Source organism: Otolemur garnettii, unplaced genomic scaffold (genome assembly GCF_000181295.1).
Source record: "Otolemur garnettii isolate 467f Iridium unplaced genomic scaffold, OtoGar3 scaffold00144, whole genome shotgun sequence".
Taxonomy (NCBI): Eukaryota; Metazoa; Chordata; class Mammalia; order Primates; family Galagidae; genus Otolemur; species Otolemur garnettii.
Genome location: NW_003852539.1, coordinates 2,891,330 through 2,897,019, shown reverse-complemented (window position 1 = coordinate 2,897,019; position 5,690 = coordinate 2,891,330). Strand labels below are relative to the sequence as shown.

The window sequence follows — 5,690 nt, the reverse complement described above, 5'->3', positions numbered from 1 at the left end:
TTGAGCCGAAGAGTTGAGGTTGCTCCAAGCTATGATGCCATGGCACTCTACCAGGGTGACAAAGTGAAACTCTTGTCTTTGTCTCAAAAAAAAAAAAAAAAGAAAAATATTTTATATATATATGTATATATGTTATATATATATATATAATTATATATATATAAATTTATATACATATATATATAAAAAACATTGTTCCAGTGACTGTTCAAATGCCCAGAGTGTGCTCATAGTGAGTATGTTAAGGAGACCTCACTGTTTAATTTGAACTAACATAAGAGGGGTAGGGATATAGGAATATAAAAAGTGTATAAATCAGGCTTGGCTCCCATAGCACAGGAGTTATGGTGCCAGCTACATGCACCGAGTCTGCCGGGTTAGAGCCCGGCCCAGGCCTGCTAAAACCAAGAATGACAACTGCAACGAGAAAATACCTGGGCATTTTGGTGGGTGTCTGTAGTCCCAGCTAGTCGGGAGGCTGAGGCAAGAGAATTGCTTAAGCCCAAGAGTTTGAGGTTGCTATGAGCTGTAACAACACAACACTCTACCGAGGGCAACATAGTGAGACTGTTTAAAAAAAAAAAAAAGGTATAAATCAAGTGTAGCACAAACTGTAAACATAAATTTCATGAAGTATTGGACCCTTTTTGAAATTAACTCATGGAAGTCTTAGTGTAATGTCTGTGTCAGAAGATACTAGATTGGTGGGTAAGAGCATCCTAAGACGGCAAGTGGTTTGTGGAAAGACCTACCCCATCTTTGTACTTGGTCCTTTTTACATACTTTAGTTAGCAGTTGGTTAATTTGCACGTGTGGTTTTAGCTGTTATGTGTATTGACTCATTCTGAGTGACCAGTGAAGAGAGACCTCATGTCTTTTTCTCCCAACATCTAGCACTGGTATGAATAATAGGCCAATAATATTTGTTAAGTGATTAAAATGGTGAATGTATTTAGCATACATTTAGTGAGAATTGAGAATGTACTGTGGGGGTGAAAGTGGTTAGAGGAGTGGTAGGTCTAAAAATATACTTACATATATATATATATACACACACACATGTACATATATATATATTTTCTTTTTAGAGACAGAGTCTCACTTTCTTGCCCTCGGTAGAGTGCTGTAGCATCACAGCTCACAGCAACCTCCAACTCCTAGGACTGAGTAGGTGGGACTACAGGCGCCCACAATAGCACCTGGCTATTTTTTGGTTGCAATTTGGCCAGGGCCAGGTTTGAACCTGCCACCCTTGGTATAAGGGGCCAGCATGCTACTCACTGAGACACAGGCGCCACCCTAAAAATATTGATAAGACATAATATCTGACTTTAAGGAACATTAAATCTGGTACTATTCTGAATATAAATCTTTATTTATTTATTTTTTGAAGTTTTTGGCTGGGCTAGATTTAAACCCACTACATCCAGTGTATGGGGCTGGCACGCTACTCCTTGAGCCACAGGTGCCACCCTAAATCTTTCCTTTTCTTTTTTTCTTTTTTGAAGTTTTTGGCCAGGGCTGGATTTGAACCTACCACCTCTGGCATATGGGGCCAGTGCCCTACTCCTTTGAGCCACAGGCACCACCCCCTAAACCTTTTTCTTTGCAGTTTTTGGCTGGGGCTGGGTTTGAACCCACCACCTCCAGCATATGGGGCTGGCGCCCTACTCCTTTGAGCCACAGGCGCTGCCTTTATTTATTTATTTATTGAGACGGAGCCTCAAGCTGTCCGCCTGGGTAGAGTACTGTGGCATCACAGCTCACAGCAACCTCCAACTCCTGGGCTCAAGTGATTCTCCTGCCTCCACCTCCCAAGTAGCTGGGACCACAGGTGCTTGCCACAATGCCCGGCTATTTTTTGGTTGCAGCCGTCATTGTTGTTTGGTGGCCCAGGCTGGATTCAAACCCACCACCTTAGGTGTATGTGGCTGGCACCTTAGCCACTTGAGCCACAGGTGCTGAGCTTTTTTTCTTTTTAATTTAATTAAATTAATTAGTTAATTTTTGCAGTTTTTGGCTGGGGCTGGGTTTGAACCTGCTGCTTCTGGCATATGGGACTGGCTCCCTATTCCTTGGAGCCACAAGCACCGCCCTTTATTTTTTATTTGTTTATTTTTATTTTTTTATTGAGACAGAGCCTCAAGCCATCGCCCTGGGTAGGGTGAATGCATGGCATAACAGCTCACAACAACTTTCAACTCCTGGGCTCCAGAAATTCTCCTGCCTCTGCCTCCCAAGTAGCTGGAACTACAGGTGCCCACCTCAATGCCCAGCTATTATTTTTTTTAGTTACAGCCATCATTGTTGTTTGACAGGCTCTGGCTGGATTCGAACCTGCTAGCTGTGGTATATGTGGCTGGTGCCTTGGCCGCTTGAGCCACAGGCACTGAGCCTGGGTTAGATTAGCCAGTGTAGACAATAAGTAATTTATTGACCTAAACCAGAATTTCTTTGTGAAATTCTTATAGAAATCTTATAGATTTAATAAAAATTCTTATAGAAATCTTATAGATTTTAATAAATTTTATAAGGAAGACTAGATGAAATCTTATTTATATAACACATTTATATAACAGATAAACACATTCTACATTCCTTCTCTCTACTCATTTATCTGGAAAGAAGGATTGTTTTGGGTCAGTTTTATGATACTCTTTTTTCTTATTTTATTAAAATTTGGGATTTGATTAAATGGTATCATGATGTTCTTCTGAAATGACAGAAGCCCACTCATCTAAAATGACTGTGACAGGGCAGCACCTGTGGCTCCACGAGTAGGGCGCCAGCCCCATATACCAAGGGTGGCGGGTTCAAACCCAGCCCTAGCCAAACTGCAACAACAACAAAAAAAAAAATAGGCTGGGCTCAGCGCCTGTGGCTCAAGTGGCTAAGGCACTGTGAGGTTGCTGTGAGCTGTGATGCCAGGGTACTCTACCCAGGGGGACAGCTTGAGGCTCTGTCTCAAAAAAACAAAAAAACAAACAAACAAAAAAATAGCCAGGCATTGTGGGTGCCTGTAGTCCCAGCTACTCAGGAGGCTAAGGCAAGAGAATCACCTAAGTACAAGATCTGGAGGTTGCTATGGCTAAGGCAAGAGAATCACCTAAGCCCAAGAGCTAGAGGTTGCTGTGAGCTGTGATGCCACAGCACTCTACTGAGGACAACAAAATGAAACTGTTTCTGAAAAAAAAATAAAAGACTGTGACAAAGTAGCAAGATACTTAAATGAGGAGGTATGTGGAAAATAGCATAATTATCTGATAATTTAGGTGTACAAAGATCAGATAGCCTAATATGTTAATAAAGAGAGCTTTTTCTGTGTATGGTATAATGCACACATACTTCTTTTTTTTCTTTTTTAGAGATAGTCTCACTTTGTTGCCCTGGGTAGAGTACCATGGTATTATAGCTCACAGCAACTTCAAATTCTTGGGCTCAAATGATTTTCTTGCCTCAGTTTCCTGAGTAGCTGGAACAGGCACCCGCCACAATGCCTGGCTAGTTTTAGAGATGGGGTCTTGCTCTTACTCAGGCTGGTCTCCAACTCCTGTGTTCCAACATTCCATCAACCTCCCAGAATGCTAGGATTACAGGCATGAGCCACTGCACACAGCCAGTTTATCACCTATTTCCTTATGTGTGATAAAGGGGTTTTTTTTTTTTTGGAGAGAGCCTCAAGCTGTCCCCCTGGGTAGAGTGCTGTGGCATCACAACTCACAGCAACCTCCAACTCCTGGGCTCAAGCAAGTCTCCTGCCTCCGCCTCCCAAGTAGCTGGGACCACAAGCGCCCACAACGCCTGGCTACTTTTTGGTTGCAGCCATCGTTGTTTTGGTGGGCCCGGGCTGGATTCAAACCCTCCACCTTAGGTGTATGTGGCTGGCGCCTTAGCCACTTGAGCCACAGGCGCCGAGCCTCTAACACAATTTTTAATAGGTACCACAATGTGTAACACATCCATTGGAATCATAAGTCCTCACAAACCTGACCTTCTCTCAGTTCCACAGGCGCTGAGCCTTTTTTTTTTAATTTTAAAGTAATCAAGACCATGCTAGAGATATTAGAACTGATATCAAAACCATTAATATGGCTCAGAGCCTGTGGCTCAAGTGGCTAAGACACCAGCCACATACACCTAAGGTGGTGGGTTCGAATCCAGCCCAGGCCTGCCAAACAACAACGATGGCTGCAACCAAAAAAAAATAGCCGGGCATTGTGACAGGCCCCTGTGGTCCCAGCTACTTGGGAGGCAGAGGCAGGAGACTCGCTTGAGCCCAGGGGTTGGAGGTTGTTGTGAGCTTTGATGCTACAGCACTCTTCCCAGGGAGATAGCTTGAGGCTGTCTCAAAAACAAACAAACAAACCATTAATATGGAAACAAAGCTTTAGAAAATCCAGTGTAGTCCTGCATTGCTACCATAGATATTTATAGTTCCTCATGCGGAAAAGTTAAAGAGAGGAAGATACAATCTTGAAGGGATTATTGAGATTACTCTGAGGGTAATGTATTCAGATAAGATGTAATTTACTCAAGATAAAGTTACCTTCTGGAAATAAGACTACCAAAAACCTATGGGGAACTCCCAGACCCAGTCAGAATGTATATTAGAGGGAAAAAATGGTTGTATCCTGGCTATGTTGGATAAAACACATAATTCAAGTCTTAACCTAAATAGATACATCAAGTAGGTGTTACCAAAACGTTTGTAGTTGTCAAAAAAAAGAAATAATAATACTAACTAACCAGAGAGAACACAAGTCCATGGAACCTAGAAAAAGGGGTGCCTTAGACAAAAAATTTGGCAGTGATTTTTTTAGCATTGTCCAGGGAGAATATAAGCCAACTTTCTGCTGTTATTGGAACAAATTCTTAGCAATAAGACCCAGGTGACATATCAGATTTTCTCCCAGTCTAATTTTCTTTTTGTTTAGATTCCAAAATAACTGGTTATACTTACCAGATAATGTCTCAGATGCTATAGTCTCAGAAATGGGGTACCCTGAGTGGTAGTGTGACTATTTCCCATTATAAGAAAATAAACTGACATTTGGCCTATATGTTAATTTTAATTTTAATTTTTTTTTTTAAGCGACAGAGTCTCATTTTGTCACCCTCAGTAGAGTGCAATGGCATCGCAGCTCACAGCAACCTCCAGCTCTTGGGCTTAGGCGATTCTCTTGCCCCAGCCTCCCAAGTAGCTGGGACTACAGGCACCCGAGACAATGCCCAGCATTTTTGTTGTTGTTGTTGCAGTTTGGTCGGGGCCAGGTTTGAACCCTCTACCCTCTGTACAGGGGGCCTGTGCCCTACCCACTGAGCCACAGGTGCCACCCTATGACTCCAGGGCACTGTACCAAGGGCAATAAAGTGAGACTCTGTCTCTAAAAAAAAGACATTAACATTTTATAAATTGGTCAGCATAAATTAATCCATGGAATCCTAATTAATGGAGAAATGGATTTTATGGAGCTATAGAGCTGTGAGCCATATTCAGGAATAAGTTTCTTCTTATAGAAGACAATGATCATAGTCTTTATTCTTACATAACCAGTGCTTGTGCATATATTTAGTGCTCAATTTATATTGTATTAAGAAAATTCAATATTCAGCCCGGCGCCTGTGGCTTAAGTGGCTAAGGCGCCAGCCACACACACCTAAGGTGGCGGGTTCAAATCCAGCCCGGGCCC

At 42.3% G+C, this 5,690-nt stretch overlaps 1 protein-coding gene across 1 annotated transcript in view; it reads left to right on the top strand.

Annotated features, from left to right (window-relative positions):
* Positions 1 to 5,690, top strand: part of RLF (rearranged L-myc fusion) — a 112,903-nt gene that overhangs the window by 30,848 nt on the left and 76,365 nt on the right. The gene's annotated exons all lie outside the window — the stretch shown is intronic.